Source organism: Mauremys reevesii, linkage group 9, assembly GCF_016161935.1.
Source record: "Mauremys reevesii isolate NIE-2019 linkage group 9, ASM1616193v1, whole genome shotgun sequence".
NCBI classification, from domain to species: domain Eukaryota; kingdom Metazoa; phylum Chordata; order Testudines; family Geoemydidae; genus Mauremys; species Mauremys reevesii.
In genome coordinates, this window is record NC_052631.1 from 51,489,030 (window position 1) to 51,507,076 (window position 18,047).

The following is an 18,047-nucleotide window of genomic DNA, read 5'->3' on the forward strand; positions in this document are numbered from 1 at the left end:
TGTTTTCTGTACAACAGTAAGTGCCTATGGTGGGGAAGGGCTGGGGCCTAGGGGGAAGGAAGGGGGTGGGGTGAGGAGGAGATGGAGCTGTGGGGAAGGGGCATGGAATGGGGAAGAGAAGGGGATGGGGGAAGCAGGGGCAGGGGGGAAGCTGGAGCCCAGCATGTGGCATTCCCTTGTTAGAAGCTGGGGCTCCCCTGTTAAGCAGGCCCATTGAACCCTCACCCTGACAAGCCCCACCTCCCCTGCATCTGTACCACCTCGAGGAGCCCCCCCAGACACCTTCCCGACTGAACCTCAACCACCTGCACCTGGACCCCCACCCAAATGAACCCCACCTCCCCTGCTGAGCCCCAAATACCTTCAGCTGGATCCCCTGTAGAGTCCCATTGCCCCTGCACCTGGAACCCCCCAATGAGCTTCTGTGCATCCAGATCTCCCACTGAGCCATCCGCACCCAGATTGCCCCACAGAGAACTCTCTTACCCCCACCTAGATCCCCCCATACTAAGTCCCTCTGCACTTGGATCCTGGTGCGCCTGGCACGGGGGGCAGGGACCCAGGATGTTTCTGGGGCAGGCCTGGCCCTTGCACTGTGTCAGGGTTGGGTGCAGCCTCACTGCCGAGTCCCTGTCCCGGAGTGGGGTGGGGGGAGGCTGCACGGTAACCTCCCACCTCCATGCAACCAGTGGCCTGTGATCCCCATTGCCATGTTGGAGCCTCCAAAATTTATTGACAAATAAAATTTGCAGAACTTTTAAATGTGCGCAGAACTTTTAATTTTTGGGTGCAGAATCCCCTCAGGAATATGGGGTGCTGTGCAGCTGTGATGGTGGGTCTGTGAGGAAGGTGGTGGGCAGGTCAATGGGCGGAGGGGGGGTGCTGGGTGAGCGGTGTGGTGTGGAGAGTGCTTGTGCAGTTGTGGTAGGAGGCCAGCGGGGGAGGACTCTGGGAGGGCTGTGGGCTGGGCCTAGAGCTCTGTGGTAGGGGGTGCTGGGCATAAGGGTGGGCCACGGGGCAGGGTGGTGGTGTGGGCCTGTCCTCAAGGGGAAGGGGCATGCTGGCAGCACAGGGCTGGGCAGGCCAGTGTGCATCTGGCAGCTGCAGATTTGTAAACAGAGCCCTCCTGCTGGGCTGTGTGGAGCGGGGCTGCTCCCGCCACGCTGTGCCTCATTGCCCCCAACCCATCCTTCAGGCTGGAGACTGACCATCCTGCCCCCCCTGCACCTTGCCCCATGGGGGCCCACAAATATGTTTGGCGCTGGGCCCACAAAAAGTTAATTGAGCCCTGGCTTCAGAGGGAATGAACAGAACATATAATCATCAAGTGATCCATCCCCCGTCACCCATTCCCTGCTTCACCATCATTTGAGATGAACAGTAACTATCAACTATGTCAGTTGTGATATGTGTGCTTTTGCAACATTTTCAAACCATGTGCTTTCCTTAGCAGCCTTAATATCTGCTAAAGAAAGTTGTATATAGCACTGGTCTACAATTTTTGAGAAGTCGTCTGCTTCAGAGATAAAATGTGCTATTTATTATGTATTTTGATGTGCTGAATTCAAATATGACAATAAAAACAAGTGATTGGCTACTGTTTCTAAGGTATTTAAGTTTTTACATTTTATGTCTATGTATAATGAGTAGATAGTACAGTTTTAATCATAAATTGTAAACCTAGGTCTTTTCAGGTGTTTATGGTTGCTTTACATAATATTTCACCTGTCCTGTTTATGTAACACTTTAAAAATCAGCAAAAGGGTTATATAAATAAAATGTATTATGAAACAAAAGGCAAAAAACTATTATGTACATAGTTTAGTCCTATTCAGTGTCTACTTGGCACTTCTTGGCTTGTCTCTTGTATTCATTAAATGGAGCATCTCTTGTCACTGTCCAACAATAGTCCCCAAGCATTGATGGGCTCCATTTGCCCTGATAGTGTTTCTCCATTGTTGCAATGTCCTGGTGAAATCGCTTGCCGTGCTTGTCACTCACTGCTCCGCAGTTCGGTGGAAAAAAAATCTAGATGAGAGTGCAAAAATGTATCTTTAGTGACATGTTGCAACCAAGGCTTTTGTATGCCTTGAGGAGGTTTTCCCACCAACAACCTGTAGTTGTCTGCCTTGTTGTTTCCGAGAAAATTTATTGCCACTAACTGGAAGGCTTTCCATGCCATCTTTTCCTTGCCACACAGCCACACAGCATGGTCAAATGCATCATCTCGAAGAAGTTCACGAATCTGAAGACCAACAAAGACACCTTCCTTTATCTTAGCTTCACTTAACCTTGGAAATTTTCCACGGAGGTACTTGAAAGCTGCTTGTGTTTTGTCAATGGCCTTGACAAAGTTCTTCATCAGACCCAGCTTGATGTGTAAGGGTGGTAACAAAATCTTCCTTGATTCAACAAGTGGTGGATGCTGAACACTTTTCCTCCCAGGCTCCAATGACTGTTGGAGTGGCCAATCTTTCTTGATGTAGTGGGAATCTCTTGCACAACTATCCCATTCGCAGAGAAAACAGCAGTACTTTGTGTATCCAGTCTGCAGACCAAGCAAGAGAGCAACAACCTTCAAATTGCCACAAAGCTGCCACTGATGTTGGTCATAGTTTATGCACCTCAAAAGTTGTTTCATGTTGTCATATGAAGGAAACCTATGGACTGCATGACCAACTGGAATTGATGGCAAAACATTGCCATTATGCAGTAAAACAGCTTTAAGACTCGTCTTCGATGAATCAATGAACAGTCTCCACTCATCTGGATCGTGAAAGATGTTGAGGGCTGCCATCACACCATCGATGTTGTTGCAGGCTACAAGATCACCTTCCATGAAGAAGAATGGGACAAGATCCTTTTGACAGTCACGGAACATGGAAACCCTAACATCACCTGCCAGGAGATTCCACTGCTGTAGTCTGGAGCCCAACAGCTCTGCCTTACTCTTGGGTAGTTCCAAATCCCTGACAAGGTCATTCAGTTCACCTTGTGTTATGAGGTGTGGTTCAGAGGAGGAGGATGGGAGAAAATGTGAGTCCTGTGACATTGATGGTTCAGGACCAGAAGTTTCATCCTCTTCCTCGTCTGACTCAAGTGAGAATGATTCTGGTGCATCAGGAACTGGCAGTCCTTCTCCATGGGGTACTGGGCGTATAGCTGATGGAATGTTTGGATAATGCACAGTCCACTTTTTCTTCTTTGACACACCTTTCCCAACTGGAGGCACCATGCAGAAGTAACAATTGCTGGTATGATCTGTTGGCTCTCTCCAAATCATTGGCACTGCAAAAGGCATAGATTTCCTTTTCCTGTTCAACCACTGGCGAAGATTTGTTGCACAAGTGTTGCAGCATATGTGTGGGGCCCACCTCTTGTCCTGATCTCCAATTTTGCAGCCAAAATAAAGGTGATAGGCTTTCTTAACCATAGTGGTTATACTGCGCTTTTGTGATGCAAAAGTCACTTCACCACAAACATAGCAGAAGTTATCTGCACTGTTCACACAAGTACAAGGCATCTCTGCTCACTTTGGCTAAACAGAAGTGTGTCCCTTTGCAAAATCAAACACTGACAAATAAGAGAGCACGACACTGTATGATTTCTAGAGCTGATATAGGGCAATTTGTTCAGCAGAGTGATGTAAGCTTCATTATGATTGCATCATCCATGACTTCTAGGAATAACATGATGCAATTCATATCATGTATGACGCAATACCAGCTTCAGATTGCATCATTCATTGTTTTGCCTAAAAAGCAAGTACTGTCCAAACCCAGTCATAGATTTATTCATAGATCCAGTCAAAGATGTATTTTAGTCATTTCTGGTTTAAATTGAGATCCCCTCCCTTTATAACTCACTTATCCTCCGCTATTCCCAAGTCAAGGGTCATATATACTGACCCAACAGCATATCTTGAAAACTAGAGCCAATCAACAATTTTACGCATCATTTTTGTTCTCAGTGACCCAGAATTAGTAAAGTTGGACTACATTTATTTCAGAAGCATTTTGCCTGTAGAGCAGTGTACTTTTGTACATATATAATACTACAGATTTGAGGCAAAATTTTCAAGCTTGGTGTCTAAAATTGAACCCTCAAATCTATATTTAGTTAGCTAAACAGGTGACTCTCTCTGCCTAAGAACCATGTGAATACCATCTGTAGGACATCTGTTAATTACAATACTCCCTAAGTGTTTCAGTGCAGAAAGTTTACAAAGGGAGAGCCAGGCAGGAAATGGTATTCCTTGCCTAGGAAAATTACTGAGATTTCAAACATTTTGCCCTTTCTCAAACAATTTTGCAAACAGACAACCTGAAAATAAAATTGGTTTGAGTCAATCAAAATGCTCTGTTTTGATTTTGACCTTTCTTAATTATTTTACTATAATTAGCTTAAATTTCAAAACAAAGTCATTTGCAAATGAAATTTTTGAAAAGAAAATTCAGTTGTGTCAAAACAGGACGTTTTAACAATTTCATTTTTTCCCCCAAAGTTTTTGGAAATGAAAGTTTCCTTGAAAACTCTTTTTCCTATGAACAGCTACAGTTCTTGACTAGCTGTGTTCAAGATCCTCTTGTAAATTAATATAACTGTATAACCTCCATTAGCCATCCAACTTTTGTCTCATGAATGCTAGAATAACTGCCGACAAGGTGGTAGAACGGATTCTCTCTCAATTCAGGACTCTCAGATCTTACCAACTGCAGTGGAAAGTCTTTATAATTGTCATGGATTTCTCTTCAGAGAACACAGTGCTTATAATCTCCATGAGCAAGTAGCATGTGGAGTTATTTTTTTCTTCATGATCCATAGTGCTTTTAAAATAGCACTGGGCAATTGGGATATTTGATAATCCCTGAGAAACATTCATTTCAAGGCTCATGGTTTACAAAACTCCTCCAATAAAATGCTGGAATTAATGGCCTTAGTTTGGATGCACAATTACTATTATTGCATGTCCAGTCATGGTTACTATGATAGGAGTCTACATGCAATTAAGGTGATAACTCATAGTTCAGGAAATCTGGTCCAATACAACTTTGTGTGTCCTTAATTCAGAAGGACAAATCCCAAAAAGTCTCTGAGCTGCTACTGACCTCCTATTGATTGGAGCTGGTCAGAAAAAAACGTCTGGAACCATTTTCCATTGGAATTGGAGTCCTAACAAAAATCAAAGCACTTTGTGAAATCATGCACATTTTGCCAAAAGTTCATTCTGAAGGGGAAAAAAAGGGAAAAATTTCTAGTAGTTCCGACATTGTTTCAAAATGAAAAATCAAAAAGTTCCAGAAAATGTCAAAACAATCTTTCATTTTGAATTTCTTTATGCTGTTTACATTACTTATTATAGAAAAATCCCAAATCAAAATTAAGCATTTTGATCTGAAAGGGTTTTTTTATTTTAATTTTTGAAAATTTTGAAATTTTCAGGTGGTGTTCCAAATCAAAATCAAAACAAATTCTGAAATCCTTTGTGACATAGAATTTCTGTTCTCCATGAAGCTCTAGTATTAATTGTAGCAGGAATCACAAGGGCTTGGTGCCTTTCAGGTATCGGGCCATTATTTGCAAACTTCTCTTGCACTTTGGAAAGGTTAAGAAGGAGAAGGAGCTGAATTTCTTGGACAAACCTCAATCTGAGGGGTAGGAGAATTGAATTGTTTTTCAGTTTCTTACCTTCCCTATTTCCCCTATGCTTTATGATGCCTAATTAGTTCTTTCTAAGCAGCTCCTCCAGCCTGTGATGGTCAAGAGCTCCATTGTCCCTGTTTTTCTTCCTTCTGGGGAAAATCACAACTCCTTCTCCATAGGTGAGGAAGGTCACAGTGAAGCACAACTGGAGAGGTTCTGCTGCAGAGGGAGAGTAGTGTTTGAGGCATGCACAGCTCTGTGCACGCCCTCCCTTCCCTATAGGTCTAAGCCAGGTTCTGCAGAGGTTCATTGTTTGGCAGCATGCAGGGAAGTGGGGGTGATGCAGATGGGCCAAGGCAGGGATACATTTGGGGGATCTGCTGCTCCTTGCTGTATGAAAGGTGGTGGTGCTAGGCTGTGGATGCTGTTCTACTCACTGGGCTGAAGAAGCCTTTGTGGAGCAGCTGCACCACTTTTCTGCATCCCTGTGGAGATGGACTCTACTTTCTCCTCCCTCTGCGATCCCCCTCAGGGCACTGCTACTTGGTCTGGCTGAAGATTTCCTGCTGTTTGTTTCCCCCCCCCCTTTTCTGTTTCTTATTGTCCCTTTGTCTTCCTCCCTTTACCCCTATTTTACCTTCTCTTCTTCCCTTCTCCCCACATCTCCCCTCTAGGGTTCTTCTCCAACACCCCTCGTCTATGCTCTCCACACACTTCCCCCCAGAGAAGAACCACTCCAATTTCTAGGGCAAATCTTGTCCAACTTTGGGCCGTGTGAATGGAGCCACTCTCTCCTTGGCACCTGCCATTCATGGTCACTCGGACATCCTCTCCTCCCATTAGTGACTGAATAATGGTCACACATTAACTGCAGCAACTGCTGACATGGGAAGGGAATGGTGCTCAAGATCTCGTTAGCTTCTTATGGGTAATCCTTATGCTGGTGTATGATACCCTTTCACCTGCCCATGTCCAGTAGGTGCTTTAGATCCAGCGGGGCAGCTGAGACCTGTAAAACTCTCTACGTGTATTTTGTTCCTGACCTCCAGCAGGTATTGCAAATGCTGTGCTTGGTGGTTAATCCGCTTCACTGTGCACAAGTTCAGTGCGGCTGGGACTAAGGGATAAAAACAAAAGCGTTATTAGCATGTTATTTGGCTCTTAGCAGCTGGAGCAGAAGCAGGAATCTTTTGGCAAAGCGACACTTTTTTTCCAGGAAAAAAAAATAACTTTAATTGAAGCCTACGATATTGCATAAATGGAAGATCTAAGTTTTAATTGAAAAATAATTATAACCATTTAATCATTTTAAATGAGGGCTGTAATTGCAGTCAGTTCATAATAGCCAAATGCAGACACTTAGATTCCTGCAATAAAGCAGGGATGGTACAGCTTGATTTGCTAATAGCACTTCCATTTCTCTTCCCTTTTGTCTCAAAGATTAATTCAGGCAAGGGCTATTAGTGCCGTTAATTGGTTCTGCAATTTAGACCTTGTGCTTGTGAATGAGTGACTGATGCAGACCTATCAGCCAATGATGTGAACACTTTGTCACTGTGCTCCTCATTGTCCAGTTGGATATCATTCCCTCTGCGGCTCCTCCTGCCACCCAACCTCGCTGTGTCCCCGGAGGTATCAAGCCGAAAGAGCCTCCTCCAGCATGAGTGATTCACTTGGCTTTAGATGGGTCAACAAGATGTCTTTGAAATTACAGCTGACTTATTAATAAAATAAATTAGTCATCCCAGGCACCCTCCCTTGCAGAGACAAATCTGGTATCCAGGAGAGATCCACTCCCATTGACACAGGGTAAGGCAGAATAAAGAAACCTAGTAGGGTCACCGGGAAACTTGGCAAATGGAAACACTGGACAATGTTTGGCTGCAAATATACATGTACAGGGCCTGATCCAAAACCCATTAAAGCCAATGAAAAGACTCCTGATGGAATCTTGTCTCTGGATCAGGCCCATAAAGCACTATAAGGAATGTACTCTGAGTCTCACCTGTGCTGGTTCAATTTACCCCCTACTAGGGTCACTGTAGCTGCTATAACAAGCCAGGTTTAAAGATCCTGCATCTGACAAAGTGGGTATTCACCCACGAAAGCTCATGCTCCAATACTTCTGTTAGTCTATAAGGTGCCACAGAACTCTGTTGCTTTTTACAGGTTTAAAGAGTTACTCTTAGGGGAGATCCCCTTCCCCAGATATTTGTCTAAAGTCATTAAGAGATGACATGCTATTGAGGGGAGAGCTCCTGTTAAAGAGGCAGATTTTAAGGGATTGTCCATTGAAATGGGACTTGGGCTTCTAAATGCCTTTGGCACTTTGGTAAATCTGGCCCTAAGCTGGAGAAGGCAATTGTATTTGGAAGGAATTAATGGGCTTTCATCCTTCAGGGGAAAAATCAGTCCAAAGGAAAACCCAGGCCCACCCATCCTTCAACTAGCTTCTGAACTGGATTTCCTCAAAGCTCTCGTTCGGTACATACATGGTCCCCATCATGGTAGTATCTGAGCACATACCTTGCTATTAAAACTACCAAAAAGAAGTTACTTTAATCATAATTAATTTCAATAGACATTATGTGATGTATATGTCGACTGCATGAACTCACCTGAATACAAAATACAAGGCTGAGGATGCTTTGTATTGGATGGAAACTCTCCCAAACATATCCCAGCTGCTGCAGGAATCTGTGCAGGTAACATAGTAAATAGCACTGCTCGCACAGTCAGCATTAAACCAATATCCTAGACCAGCGGTTCTCCACCCTTTTCATAGCAAGGACCAGATCTCCAAGAGTTTGTCTCCTCCCCACCAGCTGTGATCACACAGCCCATCTTCCCCATTCACAATCATACCACTTCCACATTGCACCTACAGCAATAGCTTGCAGGTGACATTTTTCAAAGTACCCAAATGATTTAGGAGCGTAAGTCCCATTTTCAAAAGTGCCATAGGCACTTTAGAGCATAAGTCACAAGTAAATAAAGCTGGTCAGAAAAGATTTTTTCCCTGAAAACTTTTACTTTTCTTAAAAAAAAAAAGCACCCCCAAAACTAAAGCTAAGCAAATAACTGATTTTTTAGATAGGTGGCTGAACAAATATTTGTTTCAAACCAAAACTGTTTTTCCCCCCAGCTTTTCTCAGTGAATTCAAGAGCCAAAAAAAATGTTGTGTGGGTTGAATGAAAAGTTTTGAAGTGTCATTTCAAACTGACATTTCATTTGGAAAATGTCAGTTTATAAGGAAATGAAATGATTTGTTTCAAAAATGTCAAAACAAACCATTTATACATTTTTTATTTTTTTTTTGGAAAATCTTTTTGCCGAATTAGTGAATAGTTTCAGTGCCCAGAGCCCAAAAAGTTTTAGATGTTGGGAAGGGAGGAGGGAATTGACCAAAAAAATAAAAATAAAATAAAATAAAGGAAGCAGACATTTTAACCCAAAAATACTTTAGTCAAAAACCCACCTTTCTGTTGAAAAAAAAGTGTTGCCACAAAATGTTCATGAGCCTGGAGGAGAGGCTGAGGGAACTGGGTTTATTTAGTCTGCAGAAGAGAAGAGTGAGAGGGGAATATGATAGCAGCCTTCAACTACCTGAAGGGGGGTTCCAGAGAGGATGGAGCTTGGCTGTTCTCAGTGGTGACAGATGACAGAACAAGGAGCAATGGTCTCAAGTTGCATTGGGGGAGGTCTAGGTTGGATATAAGGAAACACTATTTCACTAGGAGGGTGGTGAAGCACTGGAACGGGTTACCTAGGGAGGTGGTGGAATCTTCATCATTAGAGGTTTTTAAGGCCCAGTTTGACAAAGACCTAGCTGGGATGATTTAGCTGGGGTTGAGTATCAGGGGGTAGCCGTGTTAGTCTATATCCACAAAAACAACAAGGAGTCCGGTGGCACCTTAAAGACTAACAGATTTATTTGGGCATAAGCTTTCGTGGGTAAAAAAACCTCACTTCTTTAGATGCATCTGAAGAAGTGAGGTTTTTTACCCACGAAAGCTTATGCCCAAATAAATCTGTTAGTCTTTAAGGTGCCACCGGACTCCTTGTTGTTTTAGATGGGATTGGTCCTGCTTTGAGTAGGGGATTGGACTGGATGACTTCCTGAAGTCTCTTCCAACCCTAATCTTCTGTGATTCTATGAATACCCTGGTAGATAGCTTTCTTTAATGCAATGGAGCAGCAAGAAGGAGCCATAGACCTCTGTAGACCATCAGCAAGTGCTCTTCAAGCCAAGAGTGATCCATAGTCTACAGCTTGGCAGCATCTGCCCTATCCTGATTCTAGGGGGCACTGTGCTGATGTAGGTGCCATATGTTGGATGTGATTTATAAATGAAGCCCTAGCTACATGTGGTCAATACTCATCATAAGGCCTTTTCTACATTAAGGTTGTTAACTCCAGTGTCCTGGACAACTGTAGCACAGGCTTGACAAAATTCTGGATTTTTTAATTTTTTAAAATTTTAAAAGTTTTGGAACCTCTTAAGTCCTCTTTTCCCACAAGCCATTGATTTTGAAAGTCCACTTGAGCAGAGACATACAGAAAGAATACTAAAATACTGTGCCTAGCATCTTCTTTTAGACTTATTGTCTCACCAATCTACTAGGCCATTGCCAGATGAACCACATTCTGAGAATGAAGGGGAACAAATATCAAAATACCCTGAGCCATTGTACTGATTAGTAGGTTCCCCCATTGAAGAGGCACAATCAATATTCTTGGTCACATCTCAATACCTTAATCTTATTTATATTCAGGAAAATATATCTGCAGCCATTTCTGTGATGCTCTAGTTACATGTAGAGAAGAGTAAAGATAATGTGTGGTGTTTGGCCACTAGGATGTCCTAGGAGATATATCTACCATCATGCTGTTTCTTCTCACTAAAGGTATTTGGGAGTAAATCACCTCTTTTTAAAACAATTTTTTTTAATACAAGAAATAAAAAACAGGGGAGGTAAGTTCACTGGGAGTGGGAGTTTTGTTTTTCAGGTAGATTAAACTATAATGGGAGATGACAGATGAAGTCTCAGAAAAGTGCTCCTGTAGCATAACAGAACTTTAATCCCTCTTTTCCACTCTGTAAATCTGCTCCTTTAGAATGAGAGAACCTACTGATTTTGGATTCTCTTCTGCTGCTGCTCACAGGGGAATGAGCTGGCCCCATGCTTCTGGAAGAAGCTCCTCAAAATACAAAGTCAAGGAAGAAGCTTTTATGGAAAAGTCTTGGTTGCTCTGAGATAGTCCAGTAAATTACAATGAGAAATCACTCAGAACAGAGATATTGTCACAGATTGATGGAGGAGAGGGGATATCACAAGAATCCACCATGATGTTTGATTCCCAGGAGGAGGGGAAGTATTGGGTAATGACTCAAGCGCATAAATGAATTGTTCATGCTGGAATAAGGAGAACAAGGGGAACTGTAATATCAAGTTTTTAAATTTTAGGTGGTCGGAAGGGTTAAATCCTTGATCAGTCTCACTGTAAGACTGATGAAACTGTATTGGGTTGCTACAATGGAGACCTCTGGTTATGAATGATAACAATGTTACTTTGGGCCAGATTCTCAGCTGGTATAAATCGGCATAGTCATTGAAACAAATGGAGCTACGCTCACTTATCTCAGCTAAGGATCTAACCTCTCTAATTTTTATAGCACTCTCTGCGCTAGGATTTCAATGGTTTCACAACTGATGAGTCAAGCCTTACAGCCCCATGGGAAGTAAGAATTAAAGCATCCCTGCTTTATAGATGGGGAAACTGAGGCATTAGGCTCAGATGTGCTTGCAAAGTGCTGCCCAATGTTGGAGATATTGCAGCAGCACAGTGCTCCACCTGGAGCTTTTGGAAAGGCACAGTATATCCTCCTGGAGGTGGGGGGCATTCTGCTGCTGTGCCAACCCTGGGGAGAGGGAAGCTCCTGCCTTCCGGGGCTTAAAACAGCCCAGGAGAGGGCTGTGGCTGGGGCAAGAAGCCTGGGCTGATTGGGAGAAAGAAGGCCCAGCTGGCCCCTATAAGAGCCTGTGAGCCAGAAGCCCAGACAGTCTCTCCCTCTGCCTGTAGAAGGAGAATGGTCTGGCTGCAGGGAACTAGACAAGGTACCTAGAGTGGAGCAGGGCTGGGAAAAGGCAGAGGAGCTGGGGAGCTCCTGCCTGGAAAGCCCCAGGCTGCGGCCTAGCATTAGGCCAAGAGGTACTGGGGGTTGCAGGGGGCAGCCCAGGGGTAGGCAGAGGCAGCCGGTCCAAACCCCCTTTGCCGATGATGAGTGGCTGACACTGCAGTCTGTCCCAGTGAACAGGGGCCATATGGAGACTGGGCAGTAGCCAAGACTGAGGCAAAGTGGGGATAGTGGGGTGGGAGTTCCCTTGGGAGGGGCAGCACCCCAGTTAAAAGGGCACCGGGTCCAGGGAGGGACATGGGGGCCAAGAGAACAGGTGGATCACCAGCCTGCAGAGGGTGCTCCGGATGCTGGAATGAGCTAATTCCCTGAAAAAAACAGCAGGAGGCGCTGCAGGGGTGAGTCTGGCCCATCTACGGGCAGGAACACAAACCCCTGGCCCCTCCCCACTGTGTGTAGAGACTGGCACCGATAATACCACCAGCCCTGAGTAGTGTTTGTGCTTCCTGAGTACAAGATATGCCCAGGGGTGGCAGGTTTGTAAAAATTTTGGTGGTGCCCAGAACCTGCCCCCGCCCAAATTCTGCCCCCCCCCCGCCGCCCAAGGCTCTGGGAGGGAGTTTGGGTGAGGGAGGAGGTCTGGGGTGCAGGCCCTAGGCTGGGGTAGGGGATTGGGGTGCAGGCTCTGGGAGGGAGTTTGGGGGTGGGAGGGGTGCAGAGGGATGGGGTGCAGGGGTGAGGGCTGTGGGTTTTGGCTGCAGATGAGGGGTTTGGAGTGTGGGAGGGGGATCAGGTGAGAGTAGAGGGGAGGGCTCTGTCTGGGGCTGGGAATGGGAGGTGTGGGGTGTAGGAGGGGCTCAGGGCTGGGGGCGAGAGTAGGAGTGTGGGGGGTGAGGGCTCTGGCTGGGACTGGGGATAATGTGTTCAGGGTGCTGGAGGCACTCAGGGCTAGGGCAGAAAGTTGAGGGTGCAGTGAGGGGGTGAAAGCTCAGACTGGGAGTGTGGGCTCTGGGGTGGGGCAGGGCTGGGAATGAGTCTGGGGTGTAGGCAGGCTGCTCTGGGAGAGGGGCCAGAGAGGATGACCCCCCCCCAGCCCTTTAAGATTATACATCTAAGAGGAGCTTTTAATCACCAAAAAAGCCTCTGACAGTGTGAGCAATCTGTCTTTTGAGGAAAGGAACGGGTTAATTTGAAATTCAGCTTGGCCCAAAGATAAAGAGAAAGTTGCTCTGCTTTCAAGGTCAAGAATCAATGCAAACCATGCGAAGTACAAAGAAAAATTGCTTTCGGCCCCAGCTGGCTGTGGAAAAATATAGACAGAGGCAAACCAAAGGCAATACAAGTTACAGGACTGAGATTACATTTGCAAAGCTTAACTGTCCAGTGAGATCCAACAGTGTGTCTTTGCGACCCTGGAACTGGTGTGGCTTGGTGACACTGAAGAAGCCACAGGCTGCCGACCTGGACTGGAATCTCTGAAAGATGCTGCAGGAGATCCCAGGGTGTAAAAGAACAGCCCTCCAAGAGCGAAAGCATGTTGGAAATTTTGGACAAGCTGTAAACAGGATAATCTCCCGTCCACCTCTCCCCCTTCTCTGAACGTTATACACAAACGTGGCCAGTCTGGACGTACATGTGAGAGTATGAAAGTGGCTTAGGGCATTAATGTTTTTCCTGAGTGATGTGAACAACACTCTGTTGTTTTATTATTTTATTAATGAGGCTTTAAAATTCAGTTATATGGTGTGTTTTCTTTATCTTCCCCCAATGATCCTGCAGTGTTAGCCTGATCACCTGACACGAGGGATAGATTGGTAACAGAAATTTGTCACAGTGTGGTGGGCAATTGAGAAGTGGGGAGCCCTGCAGAATTTACACCATCTATTTGTTTTGCCCTTGTTATTTTTATGTTTGCTTTGCTTGGTATTTTTTATGTTATATGTTGAGGATTGTATGATTAAAGGTGTGCCCAATCAGCCACAGTAAGTCTGAGAACTGGAGAGGGGTTTAACATTCTTCTCTCCATCGTGGTTGACTGGGAAGGGTGGCAGGTGGATCTACCCCAGTCATAGCAGGACTGGGCAATAGAGAAGTTGGAGAAAAGGGAAGAGAAGTGTACTTGATAACTAGAATTGAGCAATTTAAAAGCATAGATCACGAACAAGGCAGCAACTCAAACCTACGCCCAGGGCAAGTTGCAAGCCTTGAGAAAGGACTTCCAGGTAGAAAAGGAAGCACTGGCTAAGCAAGTACTGGTCCTTCAGGGACTTGTCAAAATTTAACCATTTGTGCTCAGCATATGCCATAACAGCAGTGTGTTTGCCACAAGAGGAAACTGAATAGTTAAATGCCAATGGGCCTCTCTATAGAAGTGAGAAAAACAAGATATCAGGCTGACCTATGTATAAACAAAATGCAGCTGTTGCTTATTATTGTCTGTAACAAAATATAAATACTTGCTGTAATTGTTTACCTGGAGAGAGACCTGCCTAGGACTGGGGCAACCCTGTGTCCTAGGGCACTCCCTCCCTCTATACAATTGTAAAGAGAAAATAAAGTATCTAACTTTGCTGTACCCAACCACAAGTGAGAACTGAGTTTTTCTCTGACATAAGTATCCTCACACCTTCTTGTCAAACTGTCTTAAATGGGCTATCTTGATTATCACTACAAAAGTGTTTTTTCTCCTGCTGACAACAGTTCATCTTAATTAAATAGCCTCTTAGAGTGGGTTGGGCAACTCCCACCTTTTCATGGTCTCTGTATGTATTGTGACAAAGTTCCGCCTCTACCTTGGTGGGTCCTGTGCTTATTGGCAGATTTGCTCACCTCACAGATTCACCCTGTGGGTCAGGAAACAGCCCAGAGATCTTCCCCTCTGGTAGAAACCATGGTCCAGGTGAATTCCTCCTGTGTCTGATCAGGAGTTGGGAGGTTTGGGGGAACCCAGGCCTACCCTCTACTCCGGGTTCCAGCTCAGGGCCCTGTGGACTACAGCTGTCTAGAGTGCCTCCTGGAACAGTTGCATGACAGCTACAACTCCCTGGGCTACTTCCCCATGGCCTCCTCCAAACACCTTCTTTAGCCTCACCACAGGACCTTTCTCCTGATGCCTGATAATGCTTCCACTCCTCAGTCTTCCAGCAATATGTCTTCTCACTCTCAGCTCCTCGCATGCACACCACAAACTGAAGTGAGGTCTTTTTTAAACTCAGGTGTCCTGATTAGCTAGCCTGTCCTAATTGATTCTAGCAGTTTCTTAATTGGCTCCAGGTGTCTTAATTATCCTGCCTGTTTTAATTGGTTCTAGCAGGTTCCTGATTACTCTAGTGCAGCCCCTGCTCTGGTCACTCAGGGAACAGAAAACTACTCATCCAGTGACCAGTATATTTGCCCTCTACCAGACTCCTGTATTGACGCCTTCGAGGAGCAGTGGGCGTTGTCCGGGGTTCTCTGCTCGGTGTCCCCATCTGCTCGGTGTCCCCATCTGGTTCCCTTCGTTTAGCCCTGTGACCTCACTCCCGCTCCTGTTTTTTTCATTAGTTGTCCCACGTACTTAGTTAGTGTCCCGGACCTGTGGATCCTCTCCTTAGGCTGGGGGGAGGTCCTTTAGCAGTGGGCGGGCTTCGCCCGCCCACTTCCTGGATACTAATAGGACCAGACTCCTGTATTGACGCCTTCGAGGAGCAGTGGGCGTTGTCCGGGGTTCTCTGCTCGGTGTCCCCATCTGCTCGGTGTCCCCATCTGGTTCCCTTCGTTTAGCCCTGTGACCTCACTCCCGCTCCTGTTTTTTTCATTAGTTGTCCCACGTACTTAGCTAGTGTCCCGGACCTGTGGATCCTCTCCTTAGGCTGGGGGGAGGTCCTTTAGCAGTGGGCGGGCTTCTCACTTCCTGGATACTAATAGGACCAGACTCCTGTATTGACGCCTTCGAGGAGCAGTGGGCGTTGTCCGGGGTTCTCTGCTCGGTGTCCCCATCTGCTCGGTGTCCCCATCTGGTTCCCTTCGTTTAGCCATGTTACCGCACTCCCGCTCCTGTTTTTCATTAGTTGTCCCACGTGTAGCTAGTGTCCCGGACCTGTGGATCCTCTCCTTAGGCTGGGGAGAGGTCCTTTAGCAGTGGGCGGGCTTCTCACTTCCTGGATACTAATAGGACCAGACTCCTGTATTGACGCCTTCGAGGAGCAGTGGGCGTTGTCCGGGGTTCTCTGCTCGGTGTCCCCATCTGCTCGGTGTCCCCATCTGGTTCCCTTCGTTTAGCCTACTTCCCCATGGCCTCCTCCAAACACCTTCTTTAGCCTCACCACAGGACCTTTCTCCTGATGCCTGATAATGCTTCCACTCCTCAGTCTTCCAGCAATATGTCTTCTCACTCTCAGCTCCTCGCATGCACACCACAAACTGAAGTGAGGTCTTTTTTAAACTCAGGTGTCCTGATTAGCTAGCCTGTCCTAATTGATTCTAGCAGTTTCTTAATTGGCTCCAGGTGTCTTAATTATCCTGCCTGTTTTAATTGGTTCTAGCAGGTTCCTGATTATTCTAGTGCAGCCCCTGCTCTGGTCACTCAGGGAACAGAAAACTACTCATCCAGTGACCAGTATATTTGCCCTCTACCAGACTCCTGTATTGACGCCTTCGAGGAGCAGTGGGCGTTGTCCGGGGTTCTCTGCTCGGTGTCCCCATCTGCTCGGTGTCCCCATCTGGTTCCCTTCGTTTAGCCCTGTGACCTCACTCCCGCTCCTGTTTTTTTTTCATTAGTTGTCCCACGTACTTAGTTAGTGTCCCGGACCTGTGGATCCTCTCCTTAGGCTGGGGGGAGGTCCTTTAGCAGTGGGCGGGCTTTGCCCGCCCACTTCCTGGATACTAATAGGACCAGACTCCTGTATTGACGCCTTCGAGGAGCAGTGGGCGTTGTCCGGGGTTCTCTGCTCGGTGTCCCCATCTGCTCGGTGTCCCCATCTGGTTCCCTTCGTTTAGCCCTGTGACCTCACTCCCGCTCCTGTTTTTTTCATTAGTTGTCCCACGTACTTAGCTAGTGTCCCGGACCTGTGGATCCTCTCCTTAGGCTGGGGGGAGGTCCTTTAGCAGTGGGCGGGCTTCTCACTTCCTGGATACTAATAGGACCAGACTCCTGTATTGACGCCTTCGAGGAGCAGTGGGCGTTGTCCGGGGTTCTCTGCTCGGTGTCCCCATCTGCTCGGTGTCCCCATCTGGTTCCCTTCGTTTAGCCCTGTGACCTCACTCCCGCTCCTGTTTTTCATTAGTTGTCCCACGTTAGCTAGTGTCCCGGACCTGTGGATCCTCTCCTTAGGCTGGGAGAGGTCCTTTAGCAGTGGGCGGGCTTCTCACTTCCTGGATACTAATAGGACCAGACTCCTGTATTGACGCCGAGGAGCAGTGGGCGTTGTCCGGGGTTCTCTGCTCGGTGTCCCCATCTGCTCGGTGTCCCCATCTGGTTCCCTTCGTTTAGCCCTGTGACCTCACTCCCGCTCCTGTTTTTTTCATTAGTTGTCCCACGTACTTAGCTAGTGTCCCGGACCTGTGGATCCTCTCCTTAGGCTGGGGGGAGGTCCTTTAGCAGTGGGCGGGCTTCTCACTTCCTGGATACTAATAGGACCAGACTCCTGTATTGACGCCTTCGAGGAGCAGTGGGCGTTGTCCGGGGTTCTCTGCTCGGTGTCCCCATCTGCTCGGTGTCCCCATCTGGTTCCCTTCGTTTAGCCCTGTGACCTCACTCCCGCTCCTGTTTTTTTCATTAGTTGTCCCACGTACTTAGCTAGTGTCCCGGACCTGTGGATCCTCTCCTTAGGCTGGGGGGAGGTCCTTTAGCAGTGGGCGGGCTTCTCACTTCCTGGATACTAAATAGGACCAGACTCCTGTACCCCACTGATCTGGGTCTATCTCAGTATATATATCTCCTCACTATATGTTCCATTCTATGCATCCAAAGAAGTGGGCTGTAGGCCACGAAAACTTATGCTTAAGTAAATTTGTTAGTCTCTAAGGTGCCACAAGTTCTCCTGTTCTTTTTGTAAATAATTATTGTGTGACCAAAATATTGTCTGACCCCTCCCATAAATCCCACAAGTGTAAACATTTAAATTGATAAAAACTGTGCAACTGTGAATGTTTAAATAGATAAATGTAAAAAATACTTAAAATAAATATTTATTGTATCTGTCAAAATTATATATTAAATAAAATGAATTCTGCCCAAGTCTAAATATCACTCCTAAGACACACAGTTCTGCAAGCTCATCAGAG